General features: G+C 45.6%; 1 protein-coding gene across 4 annotated transcripts in view; it reads left to right on the forward strand.

Moving 5' to 3' along the window:
* Positions 1–26,473, forward strand: part of PLXNA1 (plexin A1) — a 429,988-nt gene that overhangs the window by 252,163 nt on the left and 151,352 nt on the right. The window lies entirely within an intron of this gene.

Below are 26,473 nucleotides of genomic sequence, written 5' to 3' on the forward strand. Positions count from 1 at the left end.
TTCCAAAACGCTTTAAAAGCGTGGCAACACGGGCGATTTTAAACCCCATCTTTGGAGTTAAAAGCGCCTTGCTACTGGCCGAAAAGTGCCGCTAAAACAGCACTAAAGCACCACTAAAACGAGCGGCGCAGCCCCAGTGTGAAAGGGGCCTTAAAGTGTTCTCAGTTCACTGACCTCAGTCATAAAATCTCATATAAATTTTAACATCTCAAAATAAGGGAAGGTTATAACCCCTGTCATTTATTTATTTTTTGCCATCTGTGTCCCCATTGTGGAGTTTCCCTTCACTTCCTGTCCCATAGCCAAAGGAGGAAGTGAAGGGAACACACACACACAGGGAATCACCGGTTGTGTCCCCATTTCTCTTTTTTATTTCTCTTCTATTCTTGTTCTGGTGACATTTGATAACGGTAAAGGGCAAAGGGACAGTTGTAAGCCCTGCCTTGTTTTTGCCATCTGTGTCCCCATTGTGGAGCTTTCACTTCCTGTCTCATAGCCAAAACAGGAAGTGAGCGGAAATCCCTGCCCAATACCCAGAAGCAGGCAGCGGCATATGGGTACATTGCGGGCAGGCGGGAGTTAAATGGTTAGGCCTCTTGCACACAATACTCCTGTCTGAGCATCTACTTTTTCAGACTTTTTTTTATTTTTGATGTATTTGCACGTATTTCCGGCGCATTGCTAATTTTGCACATTCAGCAGGGTTTTCATAGTGTTCTTGGGAAGAAGAGACACCGCTGGTCACGTGACTCTACAAAGGACAGCAGTTGGAAACAGGGAACAATTGTGGGGACAGTGCAGATAACAATGAAAACTGATTGGGCGAGGGGGTGCAGAGGTGACACAAAGCTGCCGGCCTGTTTAGATGTTTCAGGTGTTGCCGTTTTTCTTTACTTTCCAATCCGACATCAACTGTGTAATATTCTGCAAAATGCAAATCTGCGATAGAAATCGTTCTTCCCATTACATCTCTCAAGTTCTAATCCAGAACGGGCTTTTGAAATCAGCATTCAGACTCGCCGCCTGATTGTAAAAGTCCTGATTTCTGTATTTCCGCTTACTGCTGGAATGTCAATGAGGGCTCGGGGGATGAGATCTGATAGAATAGTACCTGGGCTAAGGAAACGGCGTGATCATCGGCCTGTTATTGTAGAACGTCTATTGAGATTCATGATTGGTAGGATACCTTGTATCGATTTGTATCATCCTGCTTAAAGGGATATATATATATATATATATATATATATATATAATCCTCATGTGTGATTTGTATTCCAGATCTGTGCAGTAATCCAGTGTGAGACTTCCTGTAATAAAGACCGATCACTGCTGCTCTCTCTCCTTGTGCAGAGTGACTGGTCCTGTCTCCTGCAGGCAGCCTGTAGTGGGTGGAGCCTGTTAGGCCACTCCCACACCTTTGCGCTCTCTCCTTGTGCAGGATGAATGATCCTGTCTCTGCTCCTCCTGTAAATCTCTGCAGGCAGCCTGTAGTGGGTGGAGCTTGTTGAGCCCCTCCTACAGCCCTGCGCTCTCTCTCCTTGTGCACGATGCCTGGTCCTGTTTCTGCCCCTCCTGTAACTTTTTACAGGTAGCCTGTAGTGGGTGGAGCCTGTTGGGCCACTCTCTCCTTGTGCAGGATGACTGGTCCTGTCTCCGCCCCCCCCTGTAACATTCTGCAGGTAGCCTCTCGTGGGTGGAGCCTGTTAGGCCACTCCCACAGCTTTACACTCTGTCCTTGTGTAGGATGAATGGTCCTGTCTCCGCCCCTTTTTTAAATCTCTGCAGGCAGCCTGTAGTGGGTGGAGCTTGTCGGGCCCCTCCCACAGCCCTTCTTTCTGCACAGACCATGCACAGCAAAATGATGAGGTCACTGTTACCTTTGCAAGAGTTTGCTGGGCATTTGGTGCACAAAAAGTGGATTTATATCCTTGGTGACTAGAGAGGAATGTGTTTAAATGAACATTTCTGAACCCAGAGTTCAAGTAGAACTAAAGGTAAAACTTTTTTTTCATTCTGGCTAGAGTAAGGGAGGGTTGTAACCCCCGTCAGTATTTCGACATTTTTTTTTTTTGCCATCCCAGTAGGGAGATTTCCCTTCACTTCCTGTCTCTCAGCCAAAACAGGAAGTGAGCAGAAATCCCTGCAAAGTGAGGAAATCCCTGGTTATCACCAGATCTAGTGTCCCCATCGGATGATTTTCTCTCTCTTCCTGCTCTGGATGTTCTTTCACTTTCAAGAATAATGGTAGACAGGAGCAGTAAGGAGGGTGACTCTACCTAACGCTCCGCTCAGGTGTCACACTGCCCATGTGTCTTTGCTCCTTTCAAATCTTCTCAATGTCCCCCAAGCCACTTGGAAACCGCGCATGCGAAGGCGCCTTCTAAGTCCGTTCTTCATGTGCGTCCTGAGCGAGGAGGTGACAAGGAGCCATCCATCTGCCATCTAAAGAGCATGACTGAGGAGGCTGTTGAAGGGAGGACGGCACGGGGCAGCGGCGGTGACCTTTATAATTACACAACTCTTTGTCTCCATCAGATTGGGCTGTGACTAATGAAAGCCATTCAGCCATGATGAGCGGAGGATACTCGCCCACCTACTCCATTTGCTGCTTGTGGCATAAACCGATCAGCATCCCGATTTTCCATCCCAGGCTCCACTGCAAATGTGCATCTTAGAGACTTACCTTCCAGTTTAAACTGAAAATGAAGCCTTGAAATTCATGTAAGTCAAACAGGACCAGTTCAACCAATAGCTAAGAAGGAAATACATTGAAAACCTTCATGTGCCCACAGAGGAAGGGAAAAAATAATGGTTGTCCAATTTTGCTCCACCAGGGGGGAAAAAAATTCCTAGTTACCCAAGACCATTGGATATTGAAAAATTACAATTTTGGGAGGTGCACCCCCCCCCCCAATCTGCCCATGCAGCGTTTACTTATTTGACACCCCTGCATTCCCTGCTGCTGGTTCTATTGCAAACATGGCAGCCCCGGCATCCCTCCAGGAGTTTTGCTGGACTTGTCAATGTAGGCTGCTATGTTTGCACGGCATCCCCGGTGTCCCTACAGATGTGCATGGGCCGGACTTGTCTGTTGGCTGCTGTGCTTCCACTGCATCACCAGAGTCCCTACAGATGTGTATGGGCCGGGCTTGTCTGTCGGCTCCTGTGCTTCCACGGCATCCCTGGTGTCCCTACAGATGTGCATGGGCCGGACTTGTCTGTAGGCTGCTGTGCTTCCACGCCATCCCTGGTGTCCCTACAGATGTGCATGGGCCGGACTTGTCTGTAGGCTGCTGTGCTTCCACGACATCCCTGGTGTCCCTACAGATGTGCATGGGCCGGACTTGTCTGTAGGCTGCTGTGCTTCCACGGCATCCCCGGCACCTCTCCAGACAGGCCCGGGCCACATGCTAAACCTCTCTGGGGCTGCGGGTTGGACACCCTCCTCTAGAGGTTCCTTGAGATATAGCTTTTTGACCTCCCATCTGATGGTGCCCAGATCCAGGACTGCTGTTAGAAATCACAGGGCCCCATACAGACTACATGACAGCCCCCCCCCCCTCAAAAAATATCAAAAGAAATATATAGACATTATACCCCTATCGAACAGTACCTATTCAAGTGAATAGCGCTGCTGTGCAAGGAGGTTGCACTAGTGTGGGGTTAAAGTAGGCTGTGAAGAGGAAATATGCCTCCCTTACTATGATATGCTTCAGTGATGAATGGACACAGGAGCGATCAGTACTGATTACTTACTGTGTTCATTCAAAAACAGAAGGGCCTGGGAAATATGGCATATTAACTGGTCCCCGCCCCGCTCTCATCCTCAAACCAATCCTCCTGTGTGCCCGCAGCTGGTGGCAGGAGAGGAGAGAGGGAAGCTAGAAGCGCTGCAGAGGGTCCCGGACAGCAGGTGGAGGGGGGGGGGGGGCGGGGCGCCGATCCAAGAACTGATCTCCCTGCAGCGCAGCCAGAGGGAGAAGGAGGAGTAGAAGAGAGCAAGCAGCGCTGCAGGGAGAGCCACAAGTGTCAGAAATAAGCCAGTGTAGCCGGCCCTCCTGCTCATCAGATGCCTGGACCCCCCCCCCCTTTTGAATGGATGAGGCCCGGGCCCAGTACAGGAGGGCTGGATGTACTACCCTATCAGCTGCCCTGTCCAGATCTTTTCCCTGTCCGGTGTCAGAGCCAGTGGAATGACACCAATGATCTTTTTAGCTCTTGGTAAGGATGGGGTTTTCTTCTCACCACCTCCCTATGAGTTCCCTGAGACCAAAAAAATTATTTCAAGGGTTCCTCTGGAGCAAAAAAGGTTAAGGCCCCTTATTTGCGACTTTCCTGTGACTTGAAGCAATGCCTGTGTAATCTTGAGGTCAATGAACCTCAAGTCACATCAAAGTTGGACCAAAGTGGTGCGGAGATTACTTTGCAGTCACACAGATATGAACGTGGTCCTCATTGGAAGTCATGGGGTACGACTTGTCATGGGACTTTGCAGTCTCAAGTCACCGGACAAGTCCCACAAGTGTGAAAGGGGCCTAAGAAAGGGAGCTTCAGTGCAAGACAAACCCTTGGAATCTACTTCCCTTTCACCATCTTTGTATCATCCTTGTCTTTCTCTTGTGGTCTCTAGCGGAGTATCTGGGAATCGAGCCTGGCAGGAGTCCGCTATGACTTCTCGGGCCGATAGATTCTTGGCATACCGTCGGTTTCCTGCCAAGTAGTTATGGGGGGGGACAGGCTGGGAGCGCGTGACCGGGGGGTAAATATTCCAGATGCTCATGTGACATGACATGTACAGCAACGGCCCTCCTTGTTTTGTTTTTTTTTTCGAAACCAAAACAAAGTTTCTGAACTCCAAACAGGGGAAACACGTGGTGGGACATCTCTGCCGGTTCCACTTCCAGCGTAGGAAGCCGCGGTCACAACCCACATCTATTTCGGGCCGCGCCGCATTAACCTTTTCTTACACTTCCAGAAAAGTCCCAAAGCTTTGTTCCTCAACTTGGACACCAAAGTTCATTTGGAGTAGATGTGTCACGTCTGAGGTTAGCTTTGCAGAAGTTCAAAGTGGAAATGTTTTTTTGGACCTGTATATTGGATATACTAAACCAAGCCGTGATTTGTTATTTTGTTATACAGTAGGGGGGGGGCGGTAAGTGCAGGAGCCTGTTCCTCCTGTAACATTGTCTCGTATGACTCAATACGGGTTGGACGGGTCGGTAAGATTTTACACAACGCCGCTAACCAGCATTGGAGGTTTGAAGATACCTGCTGGTGGTCAATCAAGAGGCCGACAACTCGGCACCCGATGATGAAGATGACAGCAGCTGGCGAGGGAAGGAACCGCCACATCGCTGGAAAGGGGAGGCGAGTATTCAAGAGGAAGTAAACTCTGGTGGGTTTTACTTCCTCTTTATTTCCCTGCAAAGGTAAAGCATAATGGGCTAGTATGCATCACATACTAGCCCATTATGTGTCACTTACCTGAAACCGAAGCCTGCGATGTCTCCGATGCCCCCACTAGTGGTGAACGTCCATCTTCACCCCTCTTCCTTCCGGGGCCGCGAACTCCGGCTCTGTGACTGGCCGGAGCTGTGTGATGTCACTCCGCCAGTCACGGCACGACCCCTATCAGAAGCGGCACGATGTGCCCTTTATAAAGTGCGCCGATGACTACGGGGTGTGCGCCATAGTCATTGGCGCTCAGATTTTTAGTAAATATCTCCTAAACTGTGGAGGTTTAGGAGATATTTCAAGCACCTACAGGTAAGCCTTAATATAGACTTACCTGTAGGTAATAGAGGTTGTACAGAAGGGTGTATAACCACTAAACCCAAAATGTAATATATTGCAGCTTACCAGTCATTAGATATGGTGGCTGCGTTCGTTTTCATTTTTAGGCTTTTTCCCCCACTATGTTTTCACCTAGTGATCTGGCCAGTAACACACCTCCTGTATTAGTGAGACGCAACTCTGGAGGAATGAGTACAGGAGGCACATCGGAACATCAGACAGCATTGGGGGGGGGGATGTTAAATGTATTAGCAGATTTCTGATTTAACAAAAAAATAAAATAAATGTATTAGCAGATTTACATTAACAAATTGAAGCCAAACTCCAGCTAAGGCTCCATTCACACTTGTGCGACTTGTCATGCAACTTTGGACATCAGAGTCGCATGACAAGTTGTTTCCCTTGATAAACATTCATATTTGTGCGACTTAAAGCAGAACTTCAGTCATCTTTCCATCTATTAAATCTTCTGCTCTTGTTGTTGTTTTAACTTTGGATAGTAAAACATTTTTTTTTTTGCCAGTAAATCCCTTATACAGCCCATTTCTTGTTTCTTGTCTGGTCATTAGCCTAGACTTATGACATCATACACAGCTCTCTCTCTATCACTCTCGTGAGAGCTTGCCAGGAAGGGAGGGGGGATGAGTCATAAGAGGGCCAATGAGAGCTGGAGGTGTGCCTCTGTGTAAATCCAGGAAGTGAACAGGCAGCAGCTTCAGCTGCCCACAGTTAAAATGGATGCAGCCAGAGTGGAGGGAGATTTCTGCAGCATATTTGGCAAGTACAGAATCACAGTATATATAAAATAATATGCAAAGTGGTTGGAGGGAAGCTTCTGAATGGCAAAGATGTTTTTATTACAAATTATGTGAGCAGACTGCAGTTCCTCTTTAAAGTTACAACAACTTCAAAGTAGTTCATGCATTACTTTGGTCCGACTTTCATGCAACTTGAGGGCCATAGACTTCAATATTAACCCTCAGAAGTTGCATGAAAGTCGTACATGAATGTTATACAATGCAACAGTTGTCCATGAACTCTAAAGTCGTCTCCAAGATGCCCCCATCCAAAAGTTGCTCTCCAAAGTCATCACAACTTTGGAGTCATAGAAGTGTGAATGGAGCCTAAGGCTCGGATCATGCTGCTGCAACTGCAGAGTGGTGCGACTTTGCTCTGCGACTTCCTTCCGACTTGGATGCAAGTTCAGAACCTGTGCAAGCGCTGAAATTGGACCAAAGTAGTGCAGGAACCTTTTTTTAAAGTCGGAGCGACTTGTGTGGTATCAGTTAAGACGGCTCTCATAGGGAAACATTGAATTTGACGTGTCATGCGACTTGGGGGGGTCTTACAAGTCGGATCTCATGTCGCAGCAGCGTGAACCGAGCCTAATACTTTAAAATCAGGTACAGCAACATTTGTTTTCCTTTTTTTGAACTAAGATTTTACATAAAAGCTAATCATTTTAAGGGCCCCTGTCAGTGTTAAATGGTTTGTCCCATCTCTGTAACTGATGCATTCTGCTGGAGAGCTTGTGCTTTTGAAAAACAGACTTGCTGGCTGGAATCACCAGATGAAAATAGAAGAAAGAGCCTAAAAAAAAAAAAAAAAAATGCAACTACCTCTAAGAATTGGTACGCTGCAGTATAATTATTATTTCAGGTACTTATATAGGGCCGTCAATTTACGCAGCGCTTTACATATACATTGTACATTCACATCAGTCCCTACCCTCAAGGAGCTTACAATCTAAGGTCCCTAACTCACATTCATACATACTAGGGACAATTTAGACAGAAGCCAATTAACCTACCAGCATGTCTTTGGAGTGTGGGAGGAAACCCGCACAGGGAGATGATTGTTTTTAGGTTTAGTACTGCTTTAAGCCCTGCGCATGCGCAGTAGTGACATCATCACTTGTTGGCCGCTCAAGACAGCTGAAGACCCGGCACCTGCAAAGAGTGAAGATTCCTGCGAGAGACGTTGGTGAGTATTTGCAGCTTTAGCCCTCATTCACATTGAATGCGGCTTTAAAATGGTGACACTTCATCTGAAATCGCGTGATTTGAAGGCCGCACGTCAGTGCGACCATGAAGACCTCTGTGCGGCTTCATACATAGATGTCTGTTCAAGTAGCACCCGTAATCGCCAAAGTAGTGCGGGAACTTTTTTCAAATCGATGCGGCACCGCAAAGTCTGCGTCACATTGATTCGAACATGGCCATTGCCGAGTATAGGGTGCGACTTGCCATGCGATTTGACCTGACACTCCATTGTGAACGAGGGCTTGGTTCCACTTTTGATATGAAGATGATATCTGACGATGTGTCCACTTTAAATAAAGCTTTGGGATTTGGGTTGGGCGGGGCTGACTGTCTCCAGCCGCTCAGTGTGTCCTCTGGGTGCGTCCCCTCTCCAGGTGTTTCCTGTTTTGGAGTTCCTCTCCATACTTTGTGGATGAGGTCATTGGACGTGTACAGTAAGGCGGACAACCCTCATATTTCTGATAAAGGGGTGGAGACGCTCCTCTCCCCTGACGAAAATCGCACGCTGACACTTTGTGGGGTGAGGGTGTGCGCTCCGTTCATCCCGTGGGGGGGCGGTGACATCACAGAGGTCTGATGGTGACATCACAGAGGTCTGATGGTGACATCACAGAGGTCTGATGGTGACAAGAATTCCTGAAGAGGAATCTCCCTCATCAGATTTCAAGAAGTAATAAAAACCCCCAACAACAAACATTTATTATATATTATCTTACCAATTCTTAGATGTGACGGCTGCATTCTTTTTCTGTTTTAGGCTTCCTTTCATCTATTGTCATCTGGCAATCCAACCAGTAAGTCTGTTGTTTTTCACAAGCACGAGCTCTCCAGCAGAATGTATCAGTTTACATGGATGAGACAAACCATTTAATACTGACGGGTGCTTACAATGATCAGCTTTTATTCATGTAAAACCTTTATCCCAAAAGGAATAAAAAACTGTTTGCAGATTATAAAGTGTGTTAAGTTTTAATTTGTTAGTGTATCTAAATATGTTAATACATCTAACACTCCCCTCCCTCTAGACAAGGGGTCTCCAAACTTTCTAAACAAAGGTTTACTGTCCTTCAGACTTTAGGGGGGCCGCCCGGGGAATTCTGGGAATAGAAAAGGTCCAGAGGACACTGGGAAAAAACAATGCCCCATCATTGGTGTCAGTGGAAGGAATAGTGTCTCATCATTGGTGTCAGTGGGAGGAATTGTGTCTCATCATTGGTGTCAGTGGAAGGAATTGTGTCTCATCATTGGTGTCAGTGGGAGGAATTGTGTCTCATCATTGGTGTCAGTGGAAGGAATTGTGTCTCATCATTGGTGTCAGTGGAAGGAATTGTGTCTCATCATTGGTGTCAGTGGGAGGAATTGTGTCTCATCATTGGTGTCAGTGGGAGGAATTGTGTCTCATCATTGGTGTCAGTGGGAGGAATTGTGTCTCATCATTGGTGTCAGTGGGAGGAATTGTGTCTCATCATTGGTGTCAGTGGGAGGAATTGTGTCTCATCATTGGTGTCAGTGGGAGGAATTGTGTCTCATCATTGGTGTCAGTGGGAGGAATTGTGTCTCATCATTGGTGTCAGTGGGAGGAATTGTGTCTCATCATTGGTGTCAGTGGGAGGAATTGTGTCTCATCATTGGTGTCAGTGGGAGGAATTGTGTCTCGTCATTGGTGTCAGTGGAAGGAATTGTGTCTCATCATTGGTGTTAAAGAAATTGTGTCTCAAGGGCCAGATAAAAGCAAGCAAAGGGGCCCCAGTTTGGAGACCACTCCACTGCTGCTGTCTGATGTGCCTCCTGTGCTCCTTCCTCCAGAGTTATGGGAGGTGTGTTACTTGGCCTGATCACCTGTTGAAAACACAGGGGAAAAAAAAAAGAAAACGAATGCAGACACCACATCTAATGATTGATGAGCTGCAATATATCACATTTTTGATTTTAGGTGTAATACCGCTTTAAAGATGTAGTTTAATCTCTTTATATTTAGTTACGGCTGAAAAAAGACACAAGTCCATCCAGTTCACCCAACAAAACATAAACCAATAGAAAACCTCCATTTACACGATTCTATATGCACAGTTGATCCAGAGGAAGCTTTCGTTTTTCCTCCTTTCCATCCTCCTGAAAATGCTAATTAATTTTTGAAAAAAATAAAATAAATTCTGTTTTTGTTACATAACTTATTTTAGACCCAGTGACATCATCACTGGGCCTCTGTCCTTCTCTATGCAACGCAGGCAGATCACGTCTGGTGGGAGGGGCTTCCTGAAAACATCACAGCACCCGGCCTCAGTACTCCTCTTACGAGCGCTCAGCCCTGATGCAAACAGTGGGCTGGCTCCTGGGAGGAGTTAAGCAAATATAAAAATGACGGGGATGTCAGTCTGCAGGAGTAGGTGGTCCTAGGCAGACTAACCACCCTGGGTGTAACGCTCACATGTGACGCTGAGCCGCCATGATTGAAAGAACTGAAATCCAATGAGTGAAAGGGGCGGGCCAGGGACAGATTGGGGATGAAAGCGCTAGATGATGCTGGACGTCCACCAACCAGGAAATTGGACCGGCTCCATGTGGCTTCTAATGCACATTCTGAGAAGCTCACACTAGGGATGGACTGACGTATCGGCCGCTGAAAATTGTCTACAAATAAAGTTTTGCCAATTTTTTTTTTAAAAAAGTGCCGATAATGGAATGCTGCATCCCATTGACTTCAATGCAAAAACGTGTCCCATTGACTTTAATGGAAAAAACGCCCCCTAATGACTGCAATGCGAACAACGCCCCCTAATGACTGCAATGCGAACAACGCCCCCTAATGACTGCAATGCGAACAACGCCCCCTAATGACTGCAATGCGAACAACGCCCCCTAATGACTGCAATGCGAACAACGCCCCCTAATGACTGCAATGCGAACAACGCCCCCCTAATGACTGCAATGCGAACAACGCCCCCTAATGACTGCAATGCGAGCAACGCCCCCTAATGACGGCAATGCGAACAACGCCCCCTAATGACGGCAATGCGAACAACGCCCCCTAATGACGGCAATGCGAACAACGCCCCCTAATGACGGCAATGCGAACAACGCCCCCTAATGACGGCAATGCGAACAACGCCCCCTAATGACGGCAATGCGAACAACGCCCCCTAATGACGGCAATGCGAACAACGCCCCCTAATGACTGCAATGAGAAAAACGCCCCCTAATGACTGCAATGCGAATTTGCATCCCATTGACGTCAATGCAAGAACGCCAGCTACATGATTTACATTTAAAAGAACTGTTGTTTTCAGCCAAGTGCGTCCTGAATTATCGGCTTCAGCACCAGAATTTCATTTCAGCGCCCCACTCGCTCACAGTGTGCAGTGAAATCAGAGGACACCATTTCAGTACAACTGAGCCGGACTGAAGGTGGGGTTCCTGTCGCCTCCATACTAAGCTGGAAACCACATTGCAGACCAAACCATTGTTTTTAGAAAGCCGAATAACCGTTCACAATGAAAAAAAAAAAAAAAAAATCTACGCTTTAGCGCCCCATCGCCATTCACGAGCGGAATGTTGGTTCTGTTCACAAAATGGTTGTCGCTGGCATTCGTTCGACCTTTCTAGCCGCATCGGAGATTTTTTTTTTTCCTCCTTTGTTGGCTGCTTCTGATTCAGCTGCCTGGCTGCCATCAGAATATTTACATCTGCAGACCTAACATGTTCATCCAGTGTGCCAGGTCACAGATGCTGCGTCTCCAGGTGCCGCCGGTTCTGCTCCATCAGCTGTTCCGCCAGCTTCCCCGGGTCCCCCGTCTTACCAGTTCCCTCCATGGAGCCGGCACAGGTGTGATTTCCTGACACGGCTTTCCAATGCTGAAGAGACCAGAAATGATTTCATATTATTAAACACAGACGCAGATATTTATTATATTGCAACTTAATAATTCTTAGATGTGATGGCTGCAGTCGTTTTCTTTTTTTAGGCTTTCTTTCCTTTATTTTCACCCGGTGATCCAGCCAGTAAGTGTGTGTTTTTTTTTTTTGCAGAACGAACTTTCCTGCGGATGTAGCAATTAGAGGCAGTGGCGACCGCTCATGCCGCTGCCCCCCTAATCCATGCGCCCAAGCCCCTAATCTCCATGCAGGGCGCCGGATGCATGGATTCCAATGTTGTTGGTTTTTTTTTTGCACGATTAGAGCCTGAGGCTCTAATTGGCTTCATAAAGGGTTAGAATGAATATTCACTAATGTCTTCCTGTTTCTCTTCCCGGCCAATCAGGAAGCGGGTCCTGAGACCTGATTGGCCGCAAGTCCTAAGTCCTTATTGGCTGGGAGGAGAAGCGACTGCCGGGACTGCTGGGGCGAGCGATGTGGGGATCGAGCAACCAGGGGGGAGGGGGGTGTCTAGCTGGCTGGCGGGCCGAACCCCCCCCCCCATGAAAATTGAGCACCAGCCACCACTGATTAGAGGGTTGAGACAAACCATTCATCACTGACGGGGGGGGGGGTGCTTACAATGATCAGCTTTTCATGTAAAACTATTATCTCAAAAGGATCTGATGCTTTTGGCCAAAAACCAAAAATTTCAGCTTTTTAAAAAAAATATATATATTTTTATAAATATTTGTATTATATTCGACTTTAATATCATGAATTTAAATAAATGTGAATTTGTCAGCCATTATTGGCACCTTTAGCGCAAGAAAAACTCAAGAAAGATGCATCCCTTTAACCCCTTGGCGCCGGCCGTACGCAAATATGTGGCCTCCCGACGCCTGGTCCTTAGCGCAGAGGGGCCGCATATTTGCCGAGAGCAGCATGCTCCCAGCACAGTTACCGTCGCCTAACCGAAACACTCCTTGCGGTCTGGAGTTTTCAGATCACGTGATCATGGCGGTCCCGCCTCCCGGCATCCTAAACCTCTAAAAGGGCGCTAAGAGGTTAATTGCAGTAATTGCGCCCACTCCTGCTGCTCGGGGGCCCCCTTGTTGAACTTATGGGCCCTGGGCCCCGTACTGGAAGACAGGTGCTACCCCCTTATCAGTGGTCCTGCCCATCTTTGCAGTGCTTCCAGATATTGGGGGGTGGGGGGGAGCCTGTAACCTCCTCCCATGATGCAGTATTGGGGCCCAAACACTCATCACCAGCCCTAACTGGTGTCACATGACGGGGAAAGGACATTATGGCCCCAGTGTTGGCTCCCACACCGGGTATTTTGCTGTGAAGGAAGGATAGGCGGGAACTCGCTGAAGGTAAGTATAAGTGGTCAGGAGTTGGGCTTTAAAGAGACTTTGCATGGGCTGGGTGACAGGGTCTCTTTAATTTCACCAGCCACACCAACGTTGCGCCACCAGTTGCGTTGTCCTCCTTATTGTCCGCTTTTTAGCGTGGGAAAACGCATGAAAGTATCTGATTGGCCGCTATGTACGCCATAAACATTTTTTGATAAACGAGGTTAAACACATTTAATTAGTTGAAGGTCACATGTCAGCCCATATATTAAAGCCGCGTTAAGGCGAATGAAGCATTTTATGCCGCAGCGCGTTGCTCGCTGTGGATTAGGAAAGCTTATTAATGCTGTTTGACTGATATAAATGATTTACCTCTCATTCGCAGGGCCGCTTTTTTTCCACACCTGTCTTTATCACCTAACACGACTTAATCATACGGCGGCATCATAAATCCGCCAGCTTCGTCATCCGCTTAATATCGCTCTTGACGGCTCTGGCCCTCAACCCATCTCCTGAGAGGGTCCCTCTGGTGCCACTTTGCAGCTGTTGAAATTGCATTTTCCTTTGTTTGGAGTTTGCAATGAGCCGGATTTATGCCCCCCCCGTTCATGGCGAGGAATATTAATGCGTTGCTCCCACAGAACACAGCCGCCGTCTCACTCGGGCCTAAGTGACAAATGAATGGGGCCTGATTGAGAGCGAGAGCGTCCTGGTCTGGCGGGGGCCAATCAGGGGTGGGTGCCCGAACGTGATTACTGAACAGAATCGTAATGGGAGATGCTTGCTTGTAACCTGTCCGTAGCGAGGCACCGAGACATTTATTATAAGACAGTACTTGTATCTATTCTAAATTCTGCTCTAATAGTATGCGGAGTATCATCCAGACTCAGGAGGGTGCAACAGTGAAAGTCTTTAAAGTTACTCCGTGTCATGTAACCTGTACATTCATAAACTATATTTATTATTTGTTTGTTCCTTTTTATTAGCAAAGTAAAGCCAATTCTCCACCAAAGTATAACCAGACCGAGTGGTCAAAGCTCTTAATACATCTCCTTGGAACACTCAATAAGTAATCCAAAAGAGCACTCTAGGTCTCAAAAATCCATCTCTGGGCTGCTCAGATGTAAGTGTTCCAGGTCTTGTAGACTCCATCTAGATTGTTTCTCAACCTCTGGGCTGCTCAGATATTGGCACCCTCCGTTTTATTGACCCCATCTAGGTTTTTTCTCCACCTCTTGCCCACTTGAATGTAAGCACTGTCATAGACCCTATCTAGGTTGTGTCTTCACCACTGGGTTGCTCAGAGGTAAACACTCTAGGTCTGGTAGACCCATCTAGGTTGTTTATTCATTTCTGGGCCACTCGGATGTAAGCCCTCTCGTGGACCCCATCTAGTTTGTGTCTTCACCTCTGGGCTGCTAAGATGTATGCACTGTAGTCTGGTAGACTCCATGCAGATTGTGTCCTCACCACTGAGCCTCCCAAGATGTAAGTGCTCTAGGTTTCTTAGACCCCATCTAGGTTGTGTTTCCATCTCTGGACGGCTCAGGTGTTGTAAGCACTCCAGGGTCTCACAGACCCCATCTAGGTTGCTTTTCACCTTTGGGGTGCTCAGAAATAAGCACTCCAGGTCTTATAGACCTCATCTAGGGTTTGTTTCCACCTTTGAGACACTTAGATATAAGCAGTCTGTGTCTCCACTTCTGGACCACTCAGAAGCACTCTAGGTCTCATGGATCCCAGCACTTAGGTTGTGTCTCTGCCTCCCCCTCTTCCTGGCCATTCAGGAATCTGTGTTTTGTGAGCGGCTAAGGTCTTAAAGACCCTATCTAAGTTGTTTCTCAACCTCTGGGCTGCTCAGATGTTGGTATGCTCGGTCTCATTGACTCCATCTAGATTGTTTCTCCACCTCTGGGCCACTTGGATGTAAGCGCTCTTATGGACCCCATCTAAGCTGTATCTTCATCTCTGCACTGCTCAGATGTAAGCACTCTAGGTCTGGAAGACCCATCTAGGTTGTGTCTTCACCTCTGGGCTGCTCAGATGTAAACACTTTAGGTCTCATAGACCCCATTTAGGCTGTTTCCACCTCTTGGCCACTCAGATGTAAGTGATCCAGGTCTCATAGACCCCATCTAGGTTATGTTTCCACCTGTGGGCCCTTTAGGTGTAAGCAGTCCAGGGCTGCTAGACCCCATCTAAATTGTTTCTCCACTTCCAGACCACTCAGATGGAAGCACTCTAGGTCTCATAGATCCCAGCACAGAGGTCCCGTCTCTGCCTCCCCCTCTTGCTGGCCATTAACGACTCACGTTTTTGTGAACGACCAAGGGTCCATGAAACCTGCATCATTTACTTCTGAGTGGGCTGGAAGTACAGTGGGAGTTTGTCTTCCCCTGGCATGTAAACTAGTAGATTGGCCTAAAGTAGAGGAAAGTCAGCATGATGGGGGGTGGCTTTTTAGGGAACTGAATATAAAACTTAATGAGCTCTGGTAAGTTTTGTGTATTCAAGTTCAGCTTTAAGCCACCTATGTTTTTGGGTGTTAGGAGGATGCCATAACCCAGTGGTTCTCAATCTCAGGCCTCAAGTACCCCCAATAGGCCCCGTTTGCTGGTTTTCCTTTATCTTGTACAGGTGCTTTAAATCATAGTCAATGGTTTGGTAATTTGGACAGCTATTGTATCTAAGAGAAATTCCCAAAACCTGGACAGTTGGGGGTACTTGAGGACTGAGGTTGCGAAATACTGCCATTACCCATAACATAATCCATACAGAAAATGGGAAAACATACAAACTCCATGCAGACATTGTGGCTGGTGGGACTTGAACATAGAACTCAAGCACCGTAAGGCCACAGTCCTGATGACCTAAGCTTATAGTTCTGTGGGCCACCTGCAGCCTCAAAGAAAAGAAGCCCACTTAAGGTCAAAATGCATTGACTTTTAATGGATTAATTTTCCTGTTTGTGCTATGAGAACGATTCTTTGTAGCCAATGGTTCCTGAACTACCCGGCTCCTGGGATCTCCATGCAGATATTTTGCCTCGGGGCCTTTCTGCATCAAAACATGTTATTAGTTTGCCCATTCGGGCCTCCCCCTGTACTTAGAGCTGCTAGGTTGCTGTCTCCGAGGCTCGCTTCTCTCTTCTGGTCTTGTCCCACTTGGCCTGACCCTGCAATAAAGTTGGTGAATTGCATCAGAGTTTCTGGAGGAGATCCTGAGGGCCCAGAGGGAGTTCTGTGTTGTTGTATGTCAGCTGCTTCTCTGCTCACCACAAACATGTACTTAGCAGTTACAAGCAGGAGATTGATATTGTGTTATGGCAGGCAGGTTATTTCTACAGGTATCTTGGTGGAGACGGAAAATTTGAGGTAGATCTTTCATCAGATCAGACAGGTTAGTCAAATATTATACAATCTTGGTTATGAACTTCAAGACAAGCAGGCTCCAGGCTGGTCTTCTCTCTGAAGCCTCACCTTCCTCCACTGCTCCATTGCCAATATGGCAACAATAATTCCACCAGCTGCTTTTTAGGGGGCAAGTTACACCTGATTTGTTCTTTGACTTCCACGGTTAGCTGTCAGATTTGCATTGGAAACAGTTTAATAAAGAATTGGATTGGCTTAAATAATACCAGCAGTCTCATTGTTAGGATAAAGAGATTTTTCAGTTTTTATCAACAGGTTTTTCACATACACTGCAGGACTACAACTGCTTGCTACATGATTCCATGCTTTGTAACCTCCCACTCTTTTACAGACAGCGGTGCTTATACATATATATTTTCTTTATGATTGAATACATGGAATCTAGTAGAGTAGTGATGACCTCAGGTGTGTCCTGATCCCGGTCTGAACCCACCTGAGCGAGGCCCACCAGGAAGGGGTCACCTTTACTGAACCAATCATCTGTAGCTGTAGCTAGGGCTCTGCAGCCGCACATATACAAGGAGCCACTTATGATTGGCCCAGCACGATGGCACCTGGCGAGATTGCTTAGGTAGGTTCAGCCTAGGATCCAAATATGCCTAAGCTCATCTCTTGTGGTGATGCAGTAATGGTATATATTTTTTTGTTATTAAAGAGTGTGCAGAGAGTTAAAATTTCTAATAAATATATATATATATATATATATATATATATATATATATATATACAGTTGTGCTCATAAGTTTACATACCCTGGCAGCCCCAGTTCTTAATACCATGTATTGCCCCCTTTAACATCAATGACAGCTTGAAGTCTTTTGTGGGAATTGTGGATGAGGCTCTTTATCTTCTCAGATGGTAAAGCTGCTGCCCATTACTCTTGGCAAAAAGTCTCCAGTTCCTGTAAATTCTTGGGCTGTCTTGCATGAACGGCATGTTTGAGATCTCTCCAGAGTGGCTCAATGATATTGAGGTTAGGAGACTGAGATGGCCACTCCAGAACCTTTGCTTTATTCTGCTGTAGCCAGTGACAGGTCGACTTGGCCTTGTGTTGTGGATATTTGTCATGTTGGAATGTCCAAGTTCCAAGGAATGGCTGATGAATGCAAATGTTCCTCCAGTATTTTTTGAGAATGTACTGCATTCATCTTGCCAACAGTTTTGACCAAATTTCCTGTGCCTTTGTATCTCACACATCCCCAAAACATCAGCGATCCACCTCAGTACCTTTCATCATAGGTTTTGTTGATTCCTCTCCAAATGTAGTGTTTATGGTTGTGGCCAAAAAGCTCAATTTTTGTCTCATCACTCCAAATGACTTTGTACCAGAAGGTTTGAGGCTTGTCTCTGTGCTGTTTGGCATATTGCAAGCGGGATACTTTCTGGCATTTACGACCATGCAGCCCATCTTTCTTCAAGTGCCTCCTTATTGTGCATCTTGAAACAGCCACACCACATGTTTTCAGAGAGTCTTGTATTTCACCTGAAGTTATTTGTGGGTTTTTCTTTGCATCCCAAACAATTTTCTTGGCAGTCGTGGCTGAAATTGTAGTTGGTCTACCTGACCGTGGTTTGGTTTCAACAGAACCCCTCATTTTCCACTTCTTGATTAGAGTTGATTGACATTCTCAATTCCTTGGATATCTTTTTATATCCTGTCCTGTTTTATACAGTCCAACTACCTTTTCGCACAGATCCTTTGACAATTATTTTGCTTTCCCCTTGACTCAGAATCCAGAAACATCAGTGCAGCACTGGATGAAAGATGCAAGGGTCTGTCAGGAGTGTGTGTGTCCCCACTGTTCCTGTTTCAGTGACAACTGTAACATTTAATAAAGTGGTTGTAAAGGCACAAGGTGTTTTACCTTTATGCATTCTATGCATGAAGGTAAAAAACCTTCTGTGTGCAGCATCCCCCTTAATACTTACCCAAGCCCCCTCTCCATCCAGCGATGTCCAGGAGAGCCTTGCCTCTCCGGGGACTCGCACTCCTGATTGGCTTTGGCAGCAGTGGGAGCCTTTGGTTCCTGCTGCTGTCAATCAGTCAGTGAGCCAATCTGGAGACTGAGGGTTTGGGGCTGAGCTGCCGCTTCATGTCTGAATGGACACAGAGCAGCGGCTCAGCTCGGGTGCCCCCATAGCAAACTGCTTGCTGTGGGGGCAGGAGGGAGGGGCTGGAAGTGCTAACGTGGGACCCAAGAAGAGGATGTTCCAGGCTGCTCTGTGTAAAGTCACTGCACAGAGCAAGTAACTATGACATGTTTGGTTTGTTTTAAATATAAAAACAAGACTTTTATTTTACTTTAATTCCCCATCACCTCCTGTCTTGTGATAGTGGTCACCAGGAAAAATGGGGACACTGACCACAATAAAAACTCATGTGTAATAGGCCAAAGAGCGCCAAATGAAAAATCTTTTGGCGTCCAAAGTCTTTGTCAGGAATCAGCAGCAAGGGTGGCCAAATCTACATAGGAAGGGGGAACCAAAACTGGGATCAGGAACAATGGGGGGTAGCAAGGTTCAGGGTAGCAGTATCTGGCAAAACACTGGAGCAAGGAGTAATAGAAGAGGGACTAAATACCCTCCCAGCAGCCAGCACAGGGTGGAGCTGATGAACTGGGAGACACCCGCTGGTGGAGGCCGGAACTACAAACATCCCCTCTGGAAAGCAGAGTGCCACCAGCAGGTGATCCAGGTCCTGACCGTCTTTATTGTCCAACTGCTTACTACAAGCATGAGACATCCAATGTGTTTCGGGGGGCAGATCTACTATGAACACCAACACTGCCTGCAAGAGCATCTATGAGTTCATTTCACATTCTGCCATTTCACCCAGCCCCCTTGGGGGATTATGTTACCCCTGAAATGTGTTGACCTTTGCCCTGCTGTTGTTGACCAGTTGACCAAAAAAAAAAAAATTCTTTCAGATCTTCTGTTACTTCTCCGAGATCTGATTGGTGTTGCCACGTATAATTGGAGATTACTTATAATACACAAGTGGCATTCACGTACATCTCTCTGATTGACTCCTGAGCTGTGATACAGCTGTGTCCTATATCGTCTCTGCATTCAGCGACTGAAGTGACCAGATGGCTCCACATTATCCGTGGAGCTCTGTCTCCATCCTGCTTCCTCTCTTCTCCACCCTGATCTCTCCTTGTGCCAGGCACGAGGAGTGTGAAATGCACAGAATTGTGCTGATCCCGTTCATTATAATCTGACTCCATCTGCTACCCCGATCTCTGCTTCGCTAACTTGCTTTCCAGACTTATGAGTAAGAGACTTGGGCTTTTTTTTGTTTTTTTATCCTGTTCATATTTTCCCACTTTGCCTTCTGCTGTTGGAGTGCTGACCGTTGTGTCATTGCTATCTAGTGAAGTCATAGTTGGGTGAAAAAAATCTTAATTTTTCTGTATCTCCAGGATAAAATATCTCCCGGACCAGAAATAAATCCATAACAATTTAACTTTTTTTTGTATAAAGTAGGGAATGTTTAGAATCTCTGCAGGGTTTTTAGCACTAGAAGATGTAGGAAAGCAAGATTGACGTTGAAGTGAAAAGCTATTTAGTTATAGAAGTGCAAGATAACCAGCCAATGCATTTCAGGGGCTATATGGTACATCCTTCATCAGGGGTACCAAGGTCTATCACTATCTACAAGGGAGATTTACCCAATTAAAGATGCACTATATTGCCAAAAGTATTGGGACGCCTGCCTTTATGCACACATGAACTTTAACGGCATCCCAGTCTTACTCCGTAGGGTTCAATATTGAGTTGGCCCACCCTTTGCAGCTATAACAGCTTCCACTTTTCTGGGAAGGCTGTCCACAAGGTTAAAGTGGTTGTAAACCCATTACAATCACTTTAACCTACAGGTAAGCCTAGATTAAGGCTTACCTACCTGTAGGTGCAAGAAATATCTCCCAAACCTGAAAGGTTCAGGAGATATTTGCAGCAATAGTGGCACCGATGTCTACGGCGCAGGCTTACTGAGCGTGCCGTTTCTAACGGGGATCATGCCGTTAGTGGCGGCACCAGCGCAGGAGTGACGTCATCGCGGCTCTGGGCAGTCACAGCGCCAGAGCCGCAATACCCGGAAGTCACTCCGGGATAGATGGCGGCATCGGTGGAGGCGAACGAGGGCTGATGCCAGGGCTTTGATCTCCGGTAAGTAATTCATAATCGGCTAGTATGCTATGCATACTAGCTGATTATGCCTTTGCCTTGCAGGGTGTATTTTTTTTTTTTTTAAGAGGCTTTACTTCCTCTTTAAGGAGTGTGTCTATGGAAATGTTTAAAATTGCTGTTCACAGACGCTCTCCATCCAGTCTGACAGCTATTTTGCAAAAGAAGAATGGGCAAAAATGTCACTCTCTAGATGTACAAAGCTGGTAGAGACATCCCCAAAAAGATTTGCAGCTGTAATTGCAGTGAAAGGCGGTTCTACAAAGTATTGATTTAGGGGGGCGCCATACAAATGTACCCCACACTTTTCACATATTTATTTGTAAAAAAAAATTTAAAAACCATTTATCATTTTCCTTCCAGTTTGCAATTATGTCCCACTTTGTGTTGGTTTATCACATAAAATCCCAATAAAATACATTTACATTTTTGGTTGTAACATGAGAAAATGCGGAAAATTTCAAGGGGTATGAATACTTTTTCAAGGCACTGTATCTTACACCATAGACCTCACAGTGTCCGAACTGCTACTTTTTGGTCATAGGACTTCCACAGTTAATGGCAGGTAATTTTAGACCTAAAACTAAAATTTTCTATGAAACTTCGCAATTACCACAAGATTCTTTACAGGAAAGGCTATTTTTCTAAATCGTGTCACCAGGACAGAAAGTGAAAGGGATCTCTTCAGCGGAGACACACCATTCAAAGCACAGTTTTTTTCTGTGGGCATAACAATTGGTTAGGATACCCTTGTGTTTCCTGTGTGGTCACCAGGACAGAAAGTGAAGGGGAAATCTCCATTTATGGACAGAGATAGAAAATTGGTTGCCCACATAGCCCCCAAAACATGTTGGCTTGTTATCTTGGAATTATTTTATTTATTTATTTATTTTTATTTAGAACCTTTAGTGTGGTGTCTTTGTTTTCCTACATCTCCTATTTCTGCAAGGAGCCTTTGGAGACCACTTAACCAATGGCTGGGTGCTGGTCACTTGACCGAGCACTAGACCCTTGCCGATTTATTTATGTTTTTTACAGCGAGTGGTAAAATTTTTCACATTTATTTGTAAAAAAAATTGAAAACCATTTATCATTTTCCTTCCACTTCGCAATTATGTGCCACTTTGTGTTGGTCTATCACATAAAATCCCAATAAAATACATTTACGTTTTTGGTTGTAACATGACAAAATGTGGAAAATTTCAAGGGGTATGAATATTTTTTCAAGGCACTGTATCACATAGCTGTCATTAGTCTACAGTACATAACTACATGCTGGTGTAAGTTTTGCACCATAGAACACCCATTGTTCCATTCCGTAGTGATTATTCACATGAGATTTTAGTGGTGTGATGGCGCGGTTTACAGTTGCAGGACTAATAGAACTGAAATATCATCTTTTTTTTTTTTTTTTTTTTTTTTTGAGGAGTTGGAGTTATGTCTCCCTGCAGACTGGTGCAGTCACCCCTGGCTGATTACCCATGTAGCACTAATTGTTAGAAACTAAAAATCTTTTTTTTATATTTTTTGGAAGGTTAGAGCTATGGCTCCCTCAGGATGAGGACTGACACCGCTGGCTGATTATGCTTGGGGGAAAGTCAAACTGCCAAGTCGGATTTTCACCCTCGATCTCAAATGTGTTCCCCCAAGATAATGAGAACATCAGTCAGGGTTTGGGTGACACGAGCGAGCATGTCTATGCACATATACCCCTCCTAGATTGTAACGAGCAGAGTCCTCTGATGCCTCTTGTACCAAATTGTAATGTAACTGCAATGTCTGCCTTAATTTTGTTAAGCGCTGTGCAATCTGTTGGCGCTATACAAATCCTATATAATAATAATATCTCTGAAGGAAAAGATTGTTTAGCTCTCACGTCTGGCCACCAGCTAATGTCTGCGCCCAACTTTTTACATTAGGAGGCTCCTTCCAGCCAACAGTAATATTTTAGCAGTAAATGGAATCTAGGACTCCTCAGAACCCCCCCCCCGGCCTTCCATGTATTATGGAGACTACAGGGAGGGGTTCAGGCCTTTGCTCATGCTAGTCTTCTGCAGGCCATACATGGATCGAATTCCGAATGATTTGTCAATTAAAAATTAGTGCGTTTTGTAATCCATTTGATTTCGAAACCCGACCAACCAAGCCTTCAATTTCACCTCCATGTTACGGAAAAGAAAATTTGTGGTCGGGAATCTTCCCCCCTTTCCAGGTCACAGCTCATGCCCATTTCTTTTTCGATTTAGACTTCTTGCACGATTCCCCCATCATGGATTAGAAATTTGTTAGTTTTTCAAAAAAAATTCAACATGCCCAACCAACTCAAATTCGATGGCCCCATGAAAATCGGCCATTGCTATGGGCGAAAAAATTATTCAGAGGTGCGATTTTCTAATGGAAAATCGTTCGGAATTCGACACGTGTGGCCGCCATTAGACTTTTGGATCTCCTCATGCCTTCCATTGCATTTTTTTTAAAAAAAGGTTCCTTGTAATGCTGTGGTGGGTGTGCAGACCTGGGACAACAAGGTCCTACCATAATTATTGGTTTTGGTTGGACTGGCTAGGTAATAAGATGTTAGACTGATCCTTCAAGATCGGATTTGAAAAATCGTTCAGAATTCGACACGTGTGGCCGCCATTAGACTTTTGGATCTCCTCATGCCTTCCATTGCATCTCTTTAAAAAAGGTTCCTTGTAATGCTGTGGTAGGCGTGAAGACCTGGCAACTGGGACAATGAGGTCCTACCATAATTATTGGTTTTGGTTGGACTGGCTAGGTAATAAGATGTTAGACTGATCCTTCAAGATCGGATTTGATACAGCAACAAATATCCTTTATTGCTTGTCCTGTCGTCTTGCGGATTATCATTGAGTTTTCAGATCGCACTGCAGATGAGAGCGAAGCATTGACAAGACTTCAGGAGGGAGATAGCAGGGATGGTGAGCGGAGGAGGAAGGCCTGACATTAAAGCAGGGACGATGAGAGGTGAATTTTTTTTTTCAGACTCCCAACTGCTGGCATCTGCCGCCTCTGCTACAATGATCTGCTGATGAAGTGTAAGGGCGGTGTTGGCACATTAAGCATGCATTGGTTAGAACCTCTCATCTCTTCGTTAGATGTTGGATGAAACTTCAGCCACCTAATATAGATCTTTTAGAGGTTACAAGAGGATCGCAGCCAGACTCCTTGTTTTCTGGCATAAGACGTTAAATGCTGCTGCAGCTTGTCAACTGCAGTTCAGTTATCAGTGATGGGCAAAATTGTTTTTAAAGCCAGGAACGTCTGTCTCCAATGTTGGGGCAGAGCAACCCAGTGGCTGTTGAGCCAACAGTATTGACTCTGGTCTTACAGAAGGGGATACCTTGGAATCGGTAGGGTATATTTAGGTGTGCAGAGCGACACTTGGTTCTGTTTTGAGACCACCTCCATTAGAATGATGTCAATCTTACTGTCTTGTCCTTGGCAAATGTTTTTAAAGGCTGGAATGTCTGTCTCCAATCTTGGGGCACAGTAACCCATTGGCTGTTGCGCCAACAGCATTGACACTGATCTTATAGAAGGGGGGATACCCTGACATTGATAGGGTATATAGAAGTGTGCAGAGCAGAACTTGGTTTTATTTGACGCCCTCTACATTAGTGTAGAAATAAAACAAATATACCGTGCTGTCTCTTTAAGTTGCGAAGTAGCAGCCTGCACAGCAAAGGATCAGTTGCAAAGTAAAAAAAACAATAAGTGAAATGTAAAAAAGTGGAAATTACCACGCTAAAACAAAAAAAAAAACACAATAACTAAAATAAAATAAAGCAGCTGCTAAAACTGTGAGATACACACATGTACAAATAGGAAATTCAATGTAGCAGCGCTAAAAAAAATATAACCAAATAAATGATCCAAGCAGTGAATGTGTGTGAACTATAACACACAGCAACATGTGTAAAAATATGAAAATTGATGAATAGTCCATAAAACCACTAGTGTAGATTCTTGTGATATACACCTCTCAAAGACAGTGCACCTCCACCACATAAAATGTTTACCAAAAGGCAAGCTTTGATGAGCCTGCGGCTAAAATACCCAGCCAGGGCCTCTATCCCCCCCGTTGGATGTCCAAGGAAGGGCAACTGGAAATAGGCACAAAGCAACCAGGGAGGCTCGAGCATCAAACCACCAGGAGGATAAATCAGGCATTACCCAGAAAAGCAAGAAGACTCTCCATAGTGTAATACGTACTAAAGATTTATTAAAACTATTAAAATTGCACTTACAGAAGTGTGGTAATAACGTTCAGAGAAAAACAGCCGGCCGGCTTGCGAACACCCGTCCACTGAGTACAGCGCAATGACGTCAACCTCCCTACGCGCGTTTCGTCACAAACTGACGTCGTCTCGGGGAATAAGTGAAATGTGCAGCGCTAATTAACTGTCTTAGAATGAACCAAGACTGGATATTTGGACAAGGTGTGCAGCATATGTGAACACCTTGAATGGTGGAAAAATAAACAATAAGTGTATGCAAAAGTGAATGTACACTATATCAAAAGTGAAACAATACTCATAAAGGTTGTTTGAAAAATCGTGAGGAGACCTTCAACTCAATACAATACTTAAAGTGACATGTCTCTAATATAGAAAACAATCGTGTGAATATAATAGAAAACAGATAAAGCAGAACTCCAGAAAGTGAAAGGATTCAAAGTCCATAAATGAATGAACGTAACATCATAGTGACTTCAAATGTAAAGTTTGTGTAGACAAAGTTGCCAATAGACAATCCACCACCAATAGGTACAAGGCTTACCAGAAAGATTGAACCCAAACAGGCTTACGCCTAATGAGTCAATCAAGCTTGTGGTTTAACACACCAGGGGATACCGGCATCAACATACTCGACCTCCAGTTAGGGGTATAAACTCCTGTGGTCCTTCACAGCGATACTTCTAATGAATAGCCCTCCAAGGGGGGTATTAACAGGGAGCCAGATGAGTGATCTTTCCCGTGTGGTGTGGTTTATAGGAAGAAGAGGAGAGAGGCCACATAGTGTAATTCCATTTCAGTAGAAAAGTATTTGTGTATAGGAACACTCACATTTGTGAAGATAAAAACCGTTTGTTATAAAATATGACGCAGTGACATTAGCAGAGCCCGTGCTGACGCGTTTCGTCTGATAAGACCTCATCCTGGGCTCTACATTAGAATTAAGTCAAGTTCGAGAGTGCTCGCCCACAACAGCATCACTAGAATATGCCAGAACACTTTACTTCCTTGTATGAGTCACTCTCCGCAGATCAGATCACCTCGGTATTGCTCCTTCTCTGTCAGAAACGCTGCAAAACATAAGTCACGGGTGAGAGGGCGACTACATGCTCATCTGGCCGGCAAGGGGGTGAGACGTGCAAACCTTTCACTGTCATACGTTATCCTCCATAGTTTTCCAGTTTTCTGATTGTCTAAATTCTGGTGTCCATGCAAACTTGTGGGTGGTGGATTGCTTAGATTAGGGGTGTCCATCTCAATTTCATTGCAGGCCGCATCAGCATTATGGTCGCCCACAAAGGGCCAGCTGTATCTGTAACACTAGATGTCCAGAGCACCCTTACATCACAGTGCACCCCCCCCTTACCTTGTGCTGCTGCTGGGTAGAAGCGGGGGTGTAGCTGGGAAGCAGGAAGTGCAGGGTTTGGAGAAGGACCAGAGGCGGGCTGGAGTCAGCTGCCTGCTAAATGCTCAGACCAGGGGAGGCGAAGACGAGGGGGTGTTGCGGCTGCACAGGGACATGCATCTGTTGGAGGAGTTTTGACCACCTC

This window comes from Aquarana catesbeiana, linkage group LG07 (genome assembly GCF_042186555.1).
Source record: "Aquarana catesbeiana isolate 2022-GZ linkage group LG07, ASM4218655v1, whole genome shotgun sequence".
Taxonomy (NCBI): Eukaryota; Metazoa; Chordata; class Amphibia; order Anura; family Ranidae; genus Aquarana; species Aquarana catesbeiana.